The sequence below is a fragment of the Lissotriton vulgaris genome, chromosome 3_1 (genome assembly GCF_964263255.1).
Source record: "Lissotriton vulgaris chromosome 3_1, aLisVul1.2, whole genome shotgun sequence".
Classification (NCBI taxonomy): Eukaryota; Metazoa; Chordata; class Amphibia; order Caudata; family Salamandridae; genus Lissotriton; species Lissotriton vulgaris.
In genome coordinates, this window is record NC_141689.1 from 1,939,622,232 (window position 1) to 1,939,643,459 (window position 21,228).

At 48.5% G+C, this 21,228-nt stretch overlaps 1 protein-coding gene across 2 annotated transcripts in view; it reads right to left on the bottom strand.

Moving 5' to 3' along the window:
- Positions 1–21,228, bottom strand: part of MFAP3L (microfibril associated protein 3 like) — a 217,928-nt gene that overhangs the window by 126,716 nt on the left and 69,984 nt on the right. The window contains exon 1 of one of the 2 annotated variants that reach the window (XM_086962428.1): positions 566–611. The exons of the other annotated variant lie outside the window; for it this stretch is intronic. The gene's annotated coding sequence lies outside the window, so the exon portion shown is untranslated. Of the gene's footprint in view, positions 1–565; positions 612–21,228 lie in introns of those variants that run through there. 2 annotated transcript variants of the gene reach the window in all.

Genomic DNA, 21,228 nt, shown 5'->3' on the forward strand with positions numbered 1-21,228 from the left:
GAAGTGGCCACCCAGATGTATTTCACAATATTGCGTGTTAATGAAATATCCAGAATATCTACTAATGCGATATCTGTAGATATAAAGGTAAGTATATAGATTTAGAATTCTAAACTCAACATCTACATACCTCATATATCTTCAAGATAAATAGATGTGAAATTAAGAATAAAACTAAATAAATAAAACTATATTTACCTTTATATACCTTATATTGTAATAGTGTACATGCTGCATATATGAACACCACCCAGTAAACGCACACAATGGGGTTGCAAGCAGCAGTGCAAGGAGAAGCTTTATCATAATAAAATGCCACCACATAACTAATACATAACAGCCACAGACGTAAGTGCACACTGGCACAAAGGAAATACTAAAAGTTATAAATCTACACAACTTCGTGTAAACTATCATTCAAATGGAATTTTAAATGTTGTTTTGGATTTTCAATCTTTTTGCTTACAAACCTGAGCATATCATTTATTCAGAAAATGCTGAAGCAACAACACCCAACAGGTTGATCATGTCATTAATACTAAGCAGAGGATGAAAACTGACATACCTCAAGTCAACTTACTCATTTTCAGGCTGCTGTCCTGCAAATGTGCTAAAATCACAAGGAAAATACACTTACTATTACAAACTCAATTGCTTAGTCAAGCCCTCCTAACACAACATGTTAAACATTTCCATTAAATTACAGGTTAACACAACCACTCTATGAACGTTAGCTCTGCAGTTAATTGTTATACTGTCAAAATTGCATTTTAGTCACCCTAATTCACTTTCATAGTCTGTGTGACACGTCTTACTCGCTAACAGATATTAATAATCTCTCTGCTGAGGTTAATAACTGACAGACCTGCTTTTATAATTACAAAATATACATTGGAATGAGACATACAAGATGATCACAATAGACGTGGTATCGTTGTATCATTGTATACCGGCTTTGACAAGCAATAGTTATAGAAGCGTTTGGATATGTCCATGGAAATGCAATTAAATACTTATAGAAATGGAGATCAGTCTAAACAATAACATCTCTCTTCAATGTAGAAGTCTTTCACCAAAAATGATGAACAGCTATATAAGATTCCTTTTTACCCAACTTTGCTAATTTAACCATGAGATGTTGGGAACATGGGATGGGGAATGCATTGGGCCAAAATTACAACCGATTGCAAAATGACATTATGATTAGATTCGTTGATGATTAACTAATCATATCGGATATCATTGTAAATGATGAGGACTAGTACTCTGCAATTAAAAAAAAAAAATGCTATCTGAGTTTCCACCTATACAATCAGCTTGGAGCAGGTAACAATCATGGATACCACAATCTTTGTGAAAAATGGGCAACTAGAGAGAACTCTCCTCCATAAAGTGACAGCTATAAACAGCATTTTGAATTAAAAAACGTTTCCATCAGAAAATGTACATTGAAACTCCCCCAAAGGGGAAACTAAATGGCTTGACAAAGAAAGACCTAAAAATAAAAAGTGTAATAAATATGCACACAAACATTTTTATAAATCTGGGTTATTCAGAGAAATCGATCGGGAAAGGACAACAACTAGCACAAGAAAGGAAGAGAGAAGACCTTTTAAGAACAATAAAAGAAAAGTAGAAACACACAACAGGAAACAACAGATCAGAAAAATAACCACATATTCAAAAGATCGCGCACAGATCAAATACATCCTAAAAAAGAATTGGTAGGCAATGTAGATTTATTCTACAGTGGGAGAAGTAGTGAGAAACGCTCAAATAGTAACATACAAACGAGCTGGAAGCATTAAAGATACATTAGCACACAGGAACTTTAAAGCACAAGAAATACACTCAGAAGGAAAATGGTGGAAGAATCAAAATAAATTCCAAAAACGTAGTAATTGGAAACTGTGAAATAGCAACAAGGTCACAAGAACTCATACTCAAAGTTGGGAGGAAAAAACTATTAAAAAGGCCATCACACGTAAAGGTAAACACACAAGGATTCCAAATTCCTGTGCAACTTGCAATATGTAGGAAGCACCCTTTGCGAGCTAACTAAGAGGTTTCTAACTTTATACAACGATCCTGTTTATCTTCCCACCACATAGCGAATAGCCCTCTCCGGGCCCGAATAAACGCCCTAATTTCTATAGTCATCTACGATTGCACCTTTGTTCTAAAAACACACAATTAGCTATTTCTTTCAAAACAATCTAGATTTATGTCCAGTTTTTCTTGCTTGTCCATAAATACACTGGATGAGCCCTACACCCCAAAAGGCTGAATGGTGGATTAAGGATGTAGTTAAATGAGGGAGGGCAGTAGAAACCAGACAAAAAATGGACCGCACTGATCCGCAGGACACTGTGGACATTTTTTTTTTTATTTGTCTTTATTAGATTTTCAGATTAACAACAAACCAAAGGCATTTGCATATCATCCAAGAGGGGAAAGAAAGAAAATAGACAAAAGAACATCGCCAAGGCATGTTAGGTACTAATTACTGCCATATCGATTAGACATCACTGGTATAAGCAATTGTCAGGACCTTAAAAATTCCAGGAATATAGATTGACATGACCCTTATGGTGGGAGGGGTATCACTCAGTGGTGTCTTGTTCAGTGGACTGGAGATACGTGCGGAAAGGTAGACAAATATCCTTAGGGGGTGAGGTAAGGGGTTGGAGACGGGCATAGTCTTCACCCACTTTTTCACAGCGGCTCATGTTCCCGAGCCAGTCTGAGTGGGTGGACGGGCACTTCCCCAGTGTAGTGCCATTTCCCGCTTACCCAATAGTAATGCCAAGGAGGTTAGGTGACTGGTTGGGTGGGGTACATTCTGAGTGCAACTAGGGGATCGGATGCTAGTTTAGTCCCGTCATGGTGGATATATGCTTGAACACTGCTAGCCAGTACGTGGTCAAGGCTGGGCATGACAGGTGAGGTGTGTAAAGTCTGCCCGTGGGGTCTGTCACTATAAGCATCTATCAAATCTGGTGTAATCAAAGGAGGCAATGTCAAGAAGCAAGAGGTAGCAGCGGTGTAGGAATTTAAAATGCAGAAGTTTATGCTGGTGGCGAATAGATACACGTTGAGTTTGTGTGCCACTATACTCCCACATCTTGTGTGTGGTTGTTATCCCCAGTTCTGTCACCCAGGTCTCCTATACCCGTGTAGTGGTGTCTGGTTTCAGAGCAATACATGCTCGGTACAGTCGGGAGGTCATATGGTCTCTTCCTGTATCCTCAACAGTCAGCGTTAAGGGAGAAAAAATCCTATGGGGCAAGTGGATATGAGGGTAAGAGTGATCTCAGCGTGTTCTGGAGTCACCCGAAAATGAAAAAGGTCCATGTACGAGATGCCCCACGCCCACATACCCTCAACCAGAGATGTAATATGACCATCCAGAAACAAATCACCCACGGTGCAGAGATTATGCTTTGTAGTGTGCGCTGGACTAGCTTATCCAGAGTGAGAGGGAGCCATGGGTTGTCGTGTAGCAGGAGGGCACTAGAATAGGGAAGAACGCCACTTATTTTTTATTTTACACAGTTTTATATAGCGCAAACTTGACCCGAAGGTATCGGATATCAGAGCGCTTTACATAGCACCAGTTGCGTTACATGAGGACATTAATTTTTGTTAGGCACTGGGAGATTAAGTGATTTGCCCAGAATCACAGGATGTTCAGCGTCAATGCCGAGACTCGAACCCTGTTCCGCAGATTCGAGGTCGACCACCCTAGCCGTCAGGCCAACCTTTCGTCATAACTGGCGCCATGCCCAGCATATGGTGGACACTGTCTCGATGATTCTAGTGTCTAGTGGCATGTCCTTAAGTAATATCTGTGAGTGTAGGAGACAATCCAATAGAGCTCGTTCTGGATGTAGGTATGGGATGCGGGCATCTGGGTGATACCAGCGATGTGAGTGATGGCTCTGGGCAGCTAAATAGAGGAAGCAAAGATCGGGGACCCCAAGACAGCTGCACTTGTATGGAAGCTAGAGTGTGTTCTACCGGACAAGGAGGCACGCTCCTGCCCAAACGAGTCGATTGAGGACTCTGCGGAGTACAGAAGAAGGTGTGTGGCAAGGGAATGGGGATGTTGGAGAGGAGATACAAGAAGCGGAGTAACACGACCATCTTAAGGATGGCTACATGCCCCGCCATGGAGAGGGTTAGCTGGATCCAGCGATCTTCCTGTGTGTGAAGATCTGCCATCGCTGGACTGTAGTTACATTGTAGGACCTGGTATCTGTCTCTGTGGAGGTATTTTATGCCATCCGTAGCCCATTTGAGGGGAAAATCCTCAGGAGGCATGACAGTTATATTTGTCAGCGGAAAAAGTTCTGAATTGGCCCAGTTGATACGAAGTCTGGAAAGATTCCCAAATCGTGCAATCTCCTACTTAAGTGTGGGGTGAGATTAAGGTGGGGTTCCAGATAAAGAGCAGAATGTCATCTGCATATGGGGAGAGTGGTAGAGGCCTGTGAGTGAGCAGCAGTCCATGTTGTAGTGGCGTTCCTGCATTATACGTACCAGAGGGTCCATTGCAATTATAAATAGGAGGATGAATAGCGGGCGGCCCTGTCGATTGCCACGTGAGACAGGGAAGTCAGCAGAAAGGGCATCATTCACCCATAGGCAGCCTGTTTGGTTAGCATATAGGAGCATGATCAGTGTGAGGAAAGGGGGTAATACCTAGTTTACCTAGAACAGCTTTGAGAAGAGGCCATTCAAGAGAATCGAAGGCCTTCTCTGCATATAACAGGGCTGCAGCTGCAGCTGTGGAAGAGAACATTTTACTAAGCACAAAGACAGTACGGAGATTTAAGGAGGTAGATTGATGCGGAACAAATCCAGATTGGACTGAGGAGATAATTTGCTCCATCAACAGAGCCAATTTGGAGGCAAATACCTTGGCCGGGATTTTATTATCTAAGTTTAGCAGTGATAGGGGGCGGTATGAGGTCCAACTGCTGGGATCCAAGCCAGGCTTTAACAAAAGGGTCCAACCGCTTCACGGAGCATGGAGGTAGCACATCAGTTGTCATTGACTCATTATACAGCATCAAGAGGTGCGGGGCAAGCTGCTGCTTAAAGGATTTGTAGAAAGCCCCGGTTAAACCATCTAGGCCTGGCATTTTAGCTCCATCTAGAGCGTCAGAGGCCTGCGTTACCACCATCAGCTTTAACGGTTCATTTAGTAACTGCTGCCGACCATCTGTAAGCCATACCATAGAAAGGTCTTGAAGATACACGGAAATGAGATATAGGGCATTAGAAACATGAGAGCATAGAGCTCCTGATAATAGTTCTGAAATTCAGACAAGATGTGTTCCCCGCCCGTAACAGTCGCTCCTGCCCCCTTTCAGAGTTATGCAACCTATTTGGGCGCAACAGACGAGCAGGAGTGTGGCTTGGTTGCTCCCCTAACCCATATGGAAGATATTTTTATTTTGTTTAAAAAAAAATTTATTGACAATTTTTACAGCACATTTATCCCCCCCCACCCCTCCCCCCCGCCCCCCGCACCAGACAATATCCTTTAACAGCAGGTATACTTCTAAATAATCACATAATAAAAAAATGTTTTTAAAAAAGAAATTCCATTACATACTTCCACAATTTATACGTCTTATAGAAAAACAGATTTAGAAGAAAATACATGAGAAGGAATCAATATAATAAAGCCAGTGAGACACAAATTAATAAAGAAAGGAGCTCAAAAGCACGATAATCAAGATACAAAAAGGGGAACAAGAATCAAGAACAGAAATCGTCAAAAGAAAGAGGACAGATTAAACCACCGAAGAGGCAAAAACAAGAAACATGAGTACAAACATGAGTACAAATGGACACCTCTAGCTATTCACCCCCCTAAACATTTGCCATCCTTCTTTTCCAATCTGCAATAGGCTTCCACAACTGTAAACCAAGTGCTCTGCCCTTTTTCCCCCTTCTGGCATAAATAGCTTTCTCTAAGTTGTGGATGCACAATAACCTAGCCAGCCAGTGCTGGAACGGGGGTGGTGTCTTATCTTTCCATGCAATTGCTATACATAGGCGTAGAACAGCCATAGCCACAAATATGAAGCCCTCATCTTGATATTGCGAATTGCTCCCTTCTACTCCTAATAGTATTACTTCGGTTATCAGCTTCAATTTATATGCCAATGATTTATCAAAGAATGATTCAATACTTTCTATCAATGGAGGGAGGTTTGGACACCCCGCAAACATATGCAGTATATCTGCCTCCATGCTGTCGCACCTTGGGCATCTAATCCCCTGTGTACCTCCCCACTGGGCGATTCTGGCTGGGGTATAATACAGTTTGTATAGAATCTTATAGTGTTGTGCCTGCAACGCCGCCGAGCAAAGGGTTTCTCTTCCTAACTTTAGTGACTTTAAGAATACTCCCTCTGAACCCATATGGAAGATATTGAAGGGGCAGAATTTCTCAGTTTTCAGTGCACCTTTTCCCCTCCACAATGTTTAGCAGGAGTTTTAATCTATAGAGCCCCGGGACATGCAGGGACTTTTTGGCAAATTTTCAGTGATGCTGTTGGGTCAAAGGCCCCCAGATTTAAAAAATGTTTTTGTACTGGGGACTTTAACATTCACATGGATAGGCAAGAGATGGTCGATACTTCCTCCTTATTGAAATCCATGGAAGCCCTAAATCTTTTCCCGTGGATAGGCAAGAGATGGTCGATACTTCCTCCTTATTGAAATCCATGGAAGCCCTAAATCTTTTCCCGTATATGTCCTATCACAGACACACAACAAGGGTCACACTCTTGATCAAATCTTTGCAAACATTCGATTCAAATTGATGCACCCCTGCCTTTACCATGGTCTGACCATTTTTTAATTGGTTTTAAGATACAGAGATTAGGTAGATCCCATTTGACTCCGGAAAGGCAGGCTGCTGCGACATATAGGCCATTGCATAAAATTACCCCAGAAGCTTTGAATGAGGAATTAGCCAGGCATCAAATTATGTTGAGCGGTAACGTAGAGCTGGACGCAGAATCATTGGAAAATTGGGTTAAGCAAGGCACATGGGCTCTTGCCCCTTTGATTTCACGACCGGCTAAAACTGTCAGACGCTCTGCTCCATGGTTTAACGATACGTCAAACCAGAATAGGAAAGACTGTAAGCGTCTGGAGAGAGCCTGGAAGAAAGACTTTAGTATTGAAAACAAGGAAAAATATAAAAAGGTCCATAAAAATCTCTCATAAGAGGATTCAGGAGGAAAATAAACAATTTTTTCCCATAGAATTGAAAGCTCTGGGAATAAAAGTAGAGAAATTTTTAGGATTGTAAAAAGTTTTTCCTCACCAAATGCTGTGTCCAATCATCCTGTATTCTCTGAGGATCGGATTAAACAGCTAGCTAATTTTTTCTATACAAAAAGAAAAGTAATTCAGACTTCTTTTTGAGTATTTTATGGCATTAAGGACATGAATGTCAAACTCAGACAGGTACGGCTTTCCTTTCATGCTTTCCCCATATGCCCTTGGAAACATCATTAGGGACCCTTGCCCTGCACATTTTTTAGCATTACTGGCTGAGATATTGAATCCCACAGTCAACAGCATCCTGAAACAGTCCCTCTGTAACGGTCACGTCCGTGGTAATTGGAAAAGTGCTAAAGGGATTCCTTTGTTGAAGAAACCCTCAGCTGACCAAACTATATTATCGAACTTCAGACCAATTTCTCTTCTTCCGTTTTTTGCCAAAACATTAGAGAAATATGTACACTCAGTGATTACCAACTTTGTTGAAGATAACAACCTTCTCCATTCTAGTCAGTCAGGGTTTCGTTCGAACTGCAGTACTGAGACGGCCCTTCTTGAGGTCTCGGAAACTATCAAAGAGTCCCTCGATCTGCAGCGTTCGACACCGTGCCACATAATCGCTTATTGCAGAGGCTACAGGAGTGTGGCCTAGGTGGCACAGTGTTGAAATGGTTCTCCTCCTTTTTAAAGGATAGGAAGCAAGAGGTCTGGTCACCTCCCTTTGCAGCCAGCATTCCTCCTCTGAATGTGGGGGTCCCCCAAAGCTCTATTATGAGCCCTGTATTATTTAATCTTTACATGGCCCCCCTGGCTACTTTGGCGGAAGCTGGTGAGGCAAAAATAATATCCTACGCGGATGATACTCAGTTATTGTTTACATGTAGGAAGGGGGGGATTTCAATGGACAGAAGATCAGAAACTGTCTGACAGAAATATTTGCCTGATTTTAACTCAATCAATTGAAATGCAATCCCGAGAGGTCGGAAATTATCTTTTTGGGTAGCCGCCTCTGGATGTCTGGAAGCAATGGTGGCCAGAGGACATGTCACCTCCTCAGACAGCAGTTAATACAGTCAAATACCTGGGGTAAAGATGGAGATATGTTATCCATGAAATCTCAGGTGCAGACAGTGGCAGGCACTTGTTTTGGACTATTGAAAATGCTCAGGAAATGTATCTACCTGTTACCAATTCAGCATAGCAAGATGATGGTACAGGCACTTGTAGTTTCCAGATTGGATTACGTCAATGTTCTTTATCTGGGGCTGCCGGAGTATTTACTGAGCAGACTTGAAATTGTCCAAAACTCCGCCACTAGAGCCGTCCTTAAGCTAGGGACTAGAGAAAGAATTTAGCAGCATTTAAAGAAATTACACTGGCTGCCTGTGCAGTCCAGAATTCTTTTCAAAGCCCTAGTCATGTCTTTTAAGGCACTTCATGGACTGGGGGCCCACTACATCCGATCGCTTAGAGCAGCACATTATCTAATCAAGATACCCATGTTCTGTAGCGTCCGTTGTGGCGGCCGCTACTTTTAAGTGCAAGTTGCCCGTGCTTGGAACAGTATCCCACTATCACTAAGGCAGGCCATGACTCTGTTGGCTTTTAGAAAACAGCTAAAAACATGGTTGTTTCAACAGTTGCAATAATGTATCAGCTGGCATTTGGTCCCTGAGCTTTAGTTCCTTGTCTCTTCTGTCTTAGCGCCGGGACACTCTGAGTAGCAGTGCGCTGTATAAATTCAGTTTAAAATTTAACATAACATTTACCATTTAAAAGTGGTGGGCCTAATGTGTTTACCCATATACGCAATTTCCCTTTCTGCGATGTCCAGAAATTCATCCAATAGTGCTGATGCAATCGGGTATGTCCGTCGGCCTCCACCATACGCTCCAAGTCTCGCAGTTCACCCTCAACCCACTGCAGCTTACTGTGGATATCGCAGAAGATACCCACATGTTGGGAAACACTACCCCCCCTCCCCTCCCCCCAGATGTACGCTTTGAAGACCTCCAACAGAGTGGCCTGTGTAGAGACAGTTCCAGTGTTTAGTGTGAAGTACTCAATGATGGAGATTTACATTGATAAATTGATCCAAACTCATTAAGGACAATAAATCAGTTCCACCAAATGAAATATCGAATACAGTTCTTTTATTCTTAAAAATCTTTCTTTTCTTCAAAGTAGCCAGTAGCCAAAGCGTTTCGTCCTATTGAAGGACTTCTTCAGGGCTCATCAATTATCCGCTTAGTCGTGTTAGTGTTTCTTCCTCTCAAATTCAACCGATCATTTAATCTTTCTTCTGTGTCCCTACGGTATTGAGACCCACGGATGGGGGAGCACTGTTCTCTTTTTTTGCATGTTTTTTTTTCGTACCACTATAAGGTTCCGTTGGTACAATAACAGCTGCAGGTGCTTTGCATCCTTGTTTGAAGGCTTTAATCAGGGGGATATTACTTGGTAAAAGTCATTGAACAGTGTACTGTCAATGTAGACTCATAACTTAAGAACCGTGACCCCAGTCAGACGATCCTCTCTTGACAGATGGGATAGAGAGGATTGTCTTACTGGGGTCACAGTTCTATAGTATAACAAAGGTAAAGTCCTTGAACAGTGTATGGTCAATGTAGACCCATAGCTTTGTAGTTTGCTATAAAACACTTGATCATAGAGTGCATCGCTTTGGAATCGCCAGCTGCATTCAAGGCCGAAGCCATACAGAATCTGAAGTTTCAAGAGGACAGGACTATGGTCCGAGTGTGTCCGCGGGAGGACAGCAAGCTTGGTGATCCACGGGTGGGCAGCAGCTGAGAGGAACCAGTCCAGCTGCGTCCAAACAGAGTGTGGTGCGGTGTAGAATGTGAAGCCAGGGGTGGATCGTTGGTGAATCCGCCATGCATCGTGTAGTGGATATGTGTCAGTGATGTGAAAAAATATTTCCCAAGCGTGGGGTTTGTCAGCCTTCTGCATGCTTGTGGAGTCGGACTGCAAACAGTGCGGCATGTTAAGATTTCCACCCAATATTAGGTGGTCCGCTTCGAAGCTGTCCAGTCGAGAGTATAAGTCGCGGAAAAAGTCAGGGTCATCTACGTTTGAGGCATATATGTTTACTAGCAGGACACTTTTGTCTGCAAGAGTGCTGTGAAGGAGCAGATACCGGCGGCCTGAGTCTGAGAGGCAGGAATGGCAGAAAAATGACACCGCTCTACGGATCAGGATACAAGTACCACAAGAGTACGAACTGTAGCACAAAAAATAACGGTGTGGACACTGTGGACTTGACTAACTGGAATGCATATATAAAAGACTTGTCGTAATTCTGATTTAATGTTGCCTGTAAGGACATGCAAGATTGAGATAGTGGACACTGGGGAGGTTATTGTAGATGAACTGCCCTCTGTAGAACACATTATGGATCTGTAACAAACTCTCCCAAAGTGGAGTTGTACATTACACCACAACCCTAAATGTGTAGAAGAGTAGGGTCTGCTTCCTAGGTGGTGATATATATATATATATATATATATATATCTCCTATGGTAGGCCTCTAAAATCCTCCTGGAGGCAGAGTGCTTGGTTTTATGCAAGAGGGTGCCCTAGCATGAGCTGAGCCCCTCTGCAGCTTTCGGAACCATCTCCTTATAGCTGTTCTATGATGTAGCCATACCATATAATCCGAAGTGCATTATAATCCTCGCGGTTAATGCTAACTTTGGTTTGGCTTTATCAAAACATGTCGTGTAGGGTGTCAAACACTTTGGAATACTTACCCCCCCCCCCGCCAATTCTGGTGGCGGGGGTAGCATTCCACCCTTCTAGAGGGAAAAGACATGTATGTTACTGCTTTACCCGGTTAAAGTAAACAGAGACCCAGCATCACAAAATGGATGCTGCTGCCACAGACACAAGTGTGACCTTCTGCTGCTGGACTAAACTCCAGCAGGGGAGGCCTGGACAATAGGTTTTCTGTCCAGGGAGGGGCCCGCACCCCCCACAGACAGGCAGATGTGTATTGGGACAGGGAGGGCTGCATCAGCAGATGCTTTTTGAGCCACTGCCTGGGGCACACAACGTGCTCCATGCATAGCCCAGTTCAAACCAGTTGCTGGGGCACTCCAGCCCGGCTCTGGCGCAAAACTGGACAAAGAAAAGGGGTGTAACCACCCCCTTCCCAGGTCCACCCATAGGAGGGACATAGCAGGTAATCCAGCCCCTTAGCTTAGTATAAGTATAGGAGCTGTGTCCCCAGGACTTTCCTGGAATGAAACTTTGATACAGAACTCTTGGACCTTCGACATTCTATTCTGACTAGAAGATGGAAGACATCTCCCTTGTGGTCAAGGAGTGACCACCCTGTGCAAACAGGCACCATCAGTGACTTGCCGGTCAGCTTTGTCGACGCTCCTGCCGGAACCCGAAGACTCAGCGACATAGGAACTGGACTTCCAGACTTCTCTGACTCCGACCCACATCCACAGCAAAGCTGAGAACCGTGGCGGACATGAGAGACGTGGGACCGGACACCCTGGACGTCCTGCATTTTGCTAACTGTATCGACTCCTGAGGTAACTCGAAGTTGTGCATTGGAGTACGGGAAGCTCCAGACCCGAGCACCATTTGCACTGAAGCTCAGCCCTCCACACTCCACGAGTGCCGCGTGGGGTCTGCTCTTGCATTTCAGCTCGACGCGTCTTCCCGGTTGCTAGCCCATTGGCTAGTGAGCCTCCTGAAGACAATCCTTTGAAACCAAACTGCTTTCCTGGTTGCTCCAGGCTTGCTCCAGCTTCCCTGCAAAGGAGAAGCTCCTCAGACCATGCTGGTCTGCACCGAAGCAAATCTTCACTTCCTGCGTGGGTTGCGTTTGCCAAAACTTGTTGGTTCCAATCCGGATACCGACGCCGCAGTCAACTAGATCCTTCATGGGACAGCTCAAATCCAGCTCCTGGTCGTCGTCAACACCTCCTGGTCCTCGTGGCTCCAGAGACAAGCTTCACCTCTTCACATGAGATCATCGCGACATCGCCTGGTTCCTTCCTGGTACCTTCCTGGTCACTGGCTAGTGACCCAGACTCTGTCCCCTCTGCATTCAGGTTTTTCAAATCTTCGATCCACCCTTGGATCCACCCGGACAATCTTCCTCTGGCCGCCTGCAGCATTTCTTTGCAGATCTCCATTGAAAGCACCGACGAAACCCGACACCAAAAGGCACCTATGCACCCGGCTTCCCTGGGTGAGGTAACACGAGTACTCCGGTGCTCCCGTGGGTCTTGACTCTCGAAGTGCCCTAGTCTAAAGGGGGTTTGTCATAGTCCATCCGGAAGGGCCCTTAAACAGTAACTTTGTAACTTTTACGTTCTCCATTATAAGTCACTGGTAACTCGCGACTGTGTTTAGACACTGCACGCGTCTCTCGTGGGCCTCCTACTTCCTATCTCTAATAAAAGAGAGAGGGACCCAAACCAAAGGGATAGGGTACCAGGACTGACTGTATGTCAAAAGAAAATTCCCTTTGGATAATTCAATATAAAGACATCAATTCTTACATACAACTAGACAAATATCATTCAATCATAAAGACCTACCAGTTGGAGCAATGCAATAAACAACAAAACAATTCTGTAAAAACAAATAAATTCAGTATGCACAGTTTATTCATATATAAAAACAAGTTAAAACAGACAAATATTAAAATTAAATTAAAATAAAGTTTGGGAACACAGACAATATAAAAAAGGAACAATTCATATACAAAATTTCAACCTAGACAGTTCCTAAGACTAATAAGGGAGGTACAAAATAAAGGTAAAAATTCCGCAACAGTCAGAATGATCCTTGCTCAATCTATATTGCACTTCTCCCTTTGATTCAACGCGTTTCAACTGACATTTAGAATACAGCCGCCTTCCTCAGGAATATATTAGCTGTCTTCCCAAAATAACTTCTTATTCAGAGGGCCGTCCTTCATTCATAAATAATCAGCCGCAAATGAGTAGATAGAGGGGTATCCTTATATCCTTTGCTAATCAGCAAGGTCCCCAAAAAGCTTCTAATGAGGGGGGTTCTAAGAAATCCAAAAAGAAAGAAGGTCCAAAGAAACCATGGTGCAACTTTTGTAAGGTTAATACTCACTGGTTTAGTGATTGCACCAAAAAGGAGGCAGCTCCAGCCACCATTGCCCCTAAGGCAACTGTTCCCCTAGTACAGATAATAGTGGTGGTTCTGAACAGAAGGGTGTAGTAGGGTTAACCCTGGGAACTGAGGTGGATTCTGACATAGTCCGGATACCAACTCAAGCTGTTCTTGTCTGTGATGTGGACATGGCTATGTCCTCTACTGTGAGCCCCAGTAACTAGGGCAAGTACAGACATACTCCTTTAATTAATAACAAAGTGGCTCAGGCCTACAGGGACACATGTGCTAGTGTCACAATGGTGACACCCAGCTTTGTGGACCCTGGACAGATCATACTAGGTGACAATTACCTAGTGACCAATGCAAGCAATGTCACTACCAACCATAGTATGGTAATTGTTAATTTCTCCTGGGGAGGGGTAACTGGCCCTCAAAAGAGTTGTTGTTAGTTCAGACCTCCCTGTAGAATGTTTGCTTGGCATTGACCTAGAATCTTCAGTCTGGTCTGAAGTGGAGTATAGGACTCATGCAGAGATGTTAGGTATATCAGCACATGTCCTTGCTATGACCAGGTCACAGGTCAAAAATTGCAACACTGAACAGGCCCTGGATCCTGAAATGATGGACCAGTTGCCTACCAGGGGAGAAGCAGTAGGGTTAAGGCAGTGCCTTCCCCCATGCCCCAGAATGAGGATCAGCTTTTCAAGGAAGCCGATTGTGAGACACAAGAAGGAACTGTCCAAGAAGAGCTTGAGCCTTATCAGGTTGAGTTTCTTGGGACAGGGGGACCTTTAAGGGCAGATCTGAGGCAGGCGCAGTTGGACTGCCCTTCTCTCGAACCCCTCAGACAGCAAGCTGCTGCTGAGGCTGCTGGGAATGCTAATGGAACCCACAGAGTGTATTGGGATGAAGGGCTCCTGTATTCAGAAGCTAGAGACCCCAAGCCTGGTGCTTCCAGGAGGTTGGTCATACCTTTGGCATTCAGGGGCTTTCTTCTTACATTAGCCCGTGATATTCCCCTTGCAGGACATCTTGGTCAGAACATGACTTGGGACAGGCTTGCCCCTCACTTTCACTGGACCTACATGTCAGAAGACACCAATGAGTTTGGTCGCTCCTGTGTCACCTGCCAAGCCAGTGGCAAATCAGGTGACACAACAAAGGCCCCCCTCATACCACTACCTGTGGAGGGGGTTCCCTTTGAAAGAATAGGGATTGACATTGTCGGACCAATGGATCCCCAAACAGCATCTGGGCACAGGTTTATTCTGGTGGTAGTGGATCATGCCACCAGATCAATCAATCAATCATATAATTTGTAAAGCGCACTACTCACCCGTGAGGGTCTCAAGGCACTGGGGTGGGGAATGCTGCTACTGCTCGAAAAGACAGGTCTTGAGGAGTTTTCTGAAGGTCAGCAGGTCTTGAGTCTGCCGTAGGTGGATGGGGAGGGCGTTCCAGGTCTTTGGGGCGTGGTGGGAGAACGGCTAAGGTCGCTCTTTGGAAGAGGAGGACTGTAGTGAGGGCGAGGTCGGCGGAGCGGAGCTGGCGTGTGGGGGTGTAGAAGCGGAGTCGTCTGTTGTGGTGCGTTGGTCCGGTGTTGTGGAGTGCCTTGTGTGCATGGGTGTGGAGCTTGAAGGTTATCCTCTTGTTGACCGGGAGCCAGTGCAGGTCTCTCAGGTGGGGTGTAATGTGGCTGCGGCGATGGATGTCGAGGATCAGGCGTGCAGAGGCGTTCTGGATGCGTTGGAGCCGTCTCATGAGTTTGGCCGAGGCTCCTGCGTAGAGGGCGTTTCGATAGTCCAACCTACTGCTGACAAGATGACTGTTCTTCTCGTTTCTGTGGGGATCCACTTGTAGATCCTACGGAGCATGTGGAGGGTGTTGAAGCAGGAGGAGGAGACGGCGTTGACCTGTTTAGTCATGGAGAGGGTGGAGTCGAGGATGGCCCCAGATACCCAGAAGCTATTCCCCTAAGGACCACAACAGCACCAGTTGTGGCAAGAGCCCTCCTGGGAGTTCTCAAGAGTGGGTTTTCCAAAGGAGGTTGTCTCAGACAGAGGTGCAAACTTTATGTCTGGATATTTGACTGCTATGTGGAAAGAGTATGGAGTGAACTACAAGTTCACCACACCCTATCATTCACAGTGCAATGGTCTGGTGGAGAGATTCAACAAGACCTTAAAGGGCATGATTAAGGGTTTACCTGAAAAGCTTAGGCGAAGATGGGACATCCTACTGCCCTGCCTTTTGTTTGCTTACAGAGAGGCCCCACAGAAGGGGGTTCTATTTGGGCACCCTGTAAGAGGACCCCTGTGTCTGGTGAAGGAAGGATGGGAGTTACCTCTCAAAGCTCCACAGCAAGACATTGTGGACTATGTACTTGGTCTCCGCTCCAGGATGGCTGAGTATATGAAAAAGGCATCTAAAAACCTTGAGGCTAGCCAGGAACTCCAAAAAGCCTGGCATGACCAAAAGGCTGTGCTGACTGTTTACCAGCCAGGACAGAAAGTGTGGGTGTTGGATCCAGTGGCCCCAGCAGCACTCGAAGACAAGTGGTCTGGACCCCACACTATTGTTGAACAGAAGGGAGAGGTAACCTATTTGGTTGATCTTGGAACTCCCAGGAGCCCCCACAGGGTGCTTCATGTCAACAGACTGAAACCATATGTTGACAGGGCTGACATGGGCTTGCTCATAGCTACTGATGAAGGACAGGAGGAAGAGAGTGACCCTCTTCCAGACCTGCTCTCTCAAAACCCTGATGATGGGTCAGTTGATGGTGTAGCCTTGGCAGGCAGCCTCACTGATCAGCAGCAGAGGGACTGCAGACACGTTCTGCAGGCCTATAGACATATGTTTTCACTGACTCCAAGTCAGACTACCCGGTGCACTCATAAAGTGGACACTGGGGACAGTCTGCCTGTTAAAAGTAAGATTTACGGGGCGTGGCCAAGATGGCGGGGTGAGCGGACGCTTCCTCCCGTAGCTCCTCCGGCCCGGCTCAGCTCGAGCCCCGATTCCTACGCCTCTCTCCCCCCGCGGCTGCACTGCGGGTGAGAGAACTGTGCCGGAGTTCCTGGGGCACATTTTGGTGTCACTTTGACTTCTGGAGCCCCGGGGGAAGTTCCCGAAAAGTTTATTCGGAGGTCGCTCCGAGGACTAGAGCCCGGGTCGCCCTGAGGAGAGGAGCCTGGAGGCGGAGCGTAGTGCGGCGCTGTCCGCGCGCCTTGGCTGGCCCGAGTGCTGAAAAGCGGAACGCCGGAGATCCCGAAGGAGCGGACTAGAAGGACTCCGCGGAGCGAGGTGGCTTCCTGGCGGTGCCCTGGTGGCAAGCACCATTGCTGGGCGACGGACTTTAGCCCTGTACCGGCGATCCCCCCACTACCCGGGGTCTCGAGGGGCGACGCCTTGCGAACTCCGCGCCCGGAGGCGCTGGATGGCGGAGTTCGAGCAGTGCCCGAGCCGGGCAATCGACTGGTGATGGGGGGAGGCACCGGTTTCGCACTTTCCGGACCCGTTATCATTTGGGAGTTGCCCACGGACTTGCTGGCCCGGGCTGCCTTCTTGGGTCCCACCCTCCCGCCATCTTGTCTTTGTGTGGCTGAGCCCGGTGGCCCCTGCCCGCGCCCTTCTCACACGGGAGCCTCGACTCGTTCTGGCGCCAGCTCATCTACTGCCCTCCCTGGGAACACGAGACGGGAGGCCTACTCTTCGGACATTGCTGCCTGCCCTGCTGGCCCGAGGGCCGTCTTGCCCATGCCCAGACCGCCATTTTGTCGCCTGTGACGCACTATCCTTGTCCTCGGCGAAGGCCTCACATCTGGTGCCCGCGAGCGGTGGCGCTCGCCTACAGCAACTAATCCTGGGCTTTGCCGGGCCCCAAGATGACTGGAAGACGTGGCGCGGCACGGGGTGATCGCACCTTGCCGGAAATGCTCGGCAGGTCCCAGCAACTACGCGACAGGACGCAGCCGTCCCCGGGGGCCTCCCGGGCATCAACGGACGCATCTGCGGGCGAGCCGCCGGTCACGCGGTCCTTCATGGAGGACTTATTCACCTCCCTCAAGGAGGAATTTCAAACTCTTAAGACCGAAGTGGCTGGAGAGGTCCGGGAGGTGCGCAGGGAAGTCGAGGGCCTGGGCGAACGGGTCGATACTGTGGAGACGGCGGCTCAACGCCGCGATGAGGAGATAACCCATCTCCAACAGGACGTCCTCCGCCTCCGGGAGCAATGTGTCGAGCTCCAGGCCCACTCGGAGGACCTCGAGAACAGGTCCAGGAGGAACAACATCCGGGTCCGGGGTGTTCCATCCGCCGATGAAGGTACGGACCTAGTGGCTTATCTGCAGGACCTGTTCCGTGACATCTTGGAGGAGGGAGCGGATTTCCCCATCCGCATCGACAGGGCACACAGGGTGGGCCGCCAGCGCCAGTCATCAGCACCCCCGCCTGATATCCTGGCATTCTTGCCGGATTTCCCTCTAAAGGAGCGCATCATGACTGAGGCCCGTAGGAAGCAACCATTGACCTTCCGCGAAAGACCTGTGGCGCTCTATCAGGACCTGTCGGCCATCACACTGCAAAAGCGCAGGTCTTTCCGCATCGCTACGGACTTTCTGCGAGAGCACGAGACAGCCTACTCCTGGGGTCACCCCTTCCGTCTTATCTTTCGATGGAATGGGGTACTGCATCAGCTGCGCTCCTTACAAGATGTCTGCGGGGTGCTGGGTCTTACTGCTACGGAGGAGGACGGGGCTACACCCGCATGGAGGCGCCCCGAGCGGCGGGGCCGACGGAGGTCGAGAAGGCGCCCATCGTCAGCGCCAGTGAGTCGCCCGGACTCGCCCACCATCAGGGCTGACATGGCGGAGGCCCTGAGGACTGCGGCCAGGAACTTGCCTGAATCTACTGGTGTGGCCTTGACGGCCTAATTTTTCTCCGGGGGGAGAGGCTCTTAGCTTTCACGATGCTGGGCTGGGGGTTGGGGGGGCGGGGGGGTGGTGTGTGGCTGGACGTCCACTTGACTGTTTTCTGCAGACTCGCCCATTTGGGCTAGACTGAGACTATGGGGTGTTGTTTTTTACTTTTTGTTTTGGCCGGTTGCCATCAATGGTTTTTGGGGGGGTTTCATTGTTGGTTTGTTGTGGGGGGGGTCCCGTCCGAAGCTGTCCGAACGAGTACGATGCCGCCTCTGGCCTTCCCTGCGCCCCTGCCCCGCGCGCCCCCTCCGCTGATCCCCCGCCTACTGCATAGCGCGCTGTTTCCCTGGAGGCGATGCCACCCCTGAAAGTAGTGACCCTTAATGTCAAGGGTCTGAATAACCCCGTAAAGCGTAGGGCGATCCTCTCCCTATTGGAGGGGTCGCAGGCGGATATTTGCCTCCTGCAGGAGACCCATTTACTCTCCAGAGATTGTCATAGGTTGCGCTCTGCCAAGTTCCCCACTCAACTTTTTTCCTCTGCTGCGACTAAGACCGCTGGGGTGGCCATTCTTCTAGCCAGCTCCTTTAGGGGGGAGGTGCTGTATAAACATGCCGAGCAGAAGGGGAGGCTCTTAGTGTATCGCATGCGCTTGGGAGGTGTTACCTTTACGGTTGGTTCGGTTTACAGCCCAAACGATCACCAGGATCGTTTCCTGGACTCGGTGTTGGTGGACGTTACTGCCTCGCCCGATCGCCATGTCATCCTGGGGGGAGACCTGAATATGGTCTTCGACTCCACTCTAGATAGGTCTGCCCAGCGTTTTCCGCAGACAGGGGAGCTTTCTGGAGCGGTGCGGGACCAGATTGCAGAGATGGACCTGCATGACCTCTGGCGCACCATGCATCCCACCGATAGGGACTACTCCTACTTTTCCCACGCACACCGCACTTATTCGCGGTTGGATTATCTTTTGGTGAGCGGCCCACTTCGCTCGGCCGCCACGGCGGCGGACATCGGGGTCTTGTCCCTGTCCGATCATGCGCCGGTCTCCGGAGTTTTTGCGTGGCCGGCGCCCCCCCCCTCGAGAGGGATGTGGCGGCTTCGGGACACGCTTCTCCATAAGAAATCGGTGGTGAGGCGAGTGGAGGAGGTCATCCAGGACTACCTGACCCACAATAACAACTCTGACACGTCCCTGGCTACACAGTGGGCGGCTTTGAAAACAGTCGTCAGGGGAGAGTTTATCTCCATTTCCTCGGCTGAAAATAAGGAACGCCAGCGCAAGAGGGAAGAACTGACGGCGCAGGTTAGGGAGCTTGAGCAGGTCCACCGCCGGACGGGGGCACCTCGGGTTTGGAAGCAACTGAAGGCGGCACGAAAACTCCTCTCTGCGTTGGATCTAGATCGAGCGGAGTACGCAGCGCTGCGCCTGAAACATGCCTTTTACACCGGCGGAGACAGGTGCGGTAAGCTCCTGGCCCATAGGCTTAGGGTTGCGCAGCAACGCAATGTGGTGAAGGAGCTGGTGGGAGTGGATGGGATCCCGGTTTCCGGTGACGCGGAGGTGGCAGATACCTTTCGATCCTTTTACGAGTCACTGTACGCTTCAGAATCTTCCCCACCGGGAGAGGCTGAGGCCTATCTGGAATCCGTGACCCTCCCGGTCTTGGACCCCTCCCAGGCGGACCACCTAGAGAGGGACATTCACGTGGAGGAGGTCATCTCTGCGATCGCACGGCTGAAGCATGGCAAAGCCCCGGGCCCGGATGGCTACACGGCCTTGTTCTACAAGACCTTCTGTCCCACTGTCGCTCCTCTCCTGGCTCGCTTGTTCAACTCCTTCTCCGAACCGGGCGCCATCCCACCGGACCTCCTCTCGGCGACTGTGTCGGTTATCCCCAAGCCGGGGAAGGACCGGACCTTGTGCGGCTCGTACCGGCCCATTTCGCTCCTAAATGTGGACCTCAAGCTTTACACCGGAATCTTGGCGGCCAGACTGGGTCTACACTTACCAGGTTTGGTGGAGGCAGATCAGGCCGGTTTTGTACCCGGTAGGCAGACGGTCGACAACACGAAGAGAGTGACGCACGTCCTGGAAAAGGCCTCACGCGTCCCGGGGGAGCGGATGCTGCTATCGGTCGACGCGGAGAAGGCCTTTGATAGGGTTCATTGGCCATACCTCGAGCTGGTCCTTGGGAAACTAGGGATCGGCGAGAAGTTCCGCACTATGGTCTTTAACTGCTATAGGAGACCGTCGGCGTCAGTGCGTGTCAATGGACACAGCTCCAGCAGCTTCACCATTGAGCGCGGCACGAGACAGGGTTGCCCTCTCTCGCCGCTCCTCTTCGCCCTTTATATGGAGCCGTTTGCGCAGAGGATTCGCGACAACCCGGACGCTATTGGGGTGAAGATGGGGCAATACACACACACTGTCAGCCTATACGCGGACGATGTCTTGTTGACCCTAGATGACCCCAGGCGGTCGCTCCCTGCCTGTGTCCAGGAGCTGAACGCTTTTGCCCGCGTTGCGGGCTTTAAAATGAACATGGCTAAGTCGGCTGCACTGGATGTGTCGCTCTCTGCCGACACCAGACGGGACCTTCAAAGTCTCTTCCCTTTGCAGTGGTCCTCCTCCACGGTGCCTTACTTGGGCATTTTGCTTGCTCCCACCCTGCCTGCCATGGTCGCAGCTAACTATTCCTCTCTAGGCAAAAAGATAAAGGAGGAACTCGGCCGATGGAACAAGGGCCTACTCTCGTGGCTGGGCCGTATTGCGGCGGTGAAAATGACGATACTGCCCCAGATCCTGTATCTTTTCCGCGCTCTACCTCTTCAGCCCCCCGTGGGCTGGATACGGCAG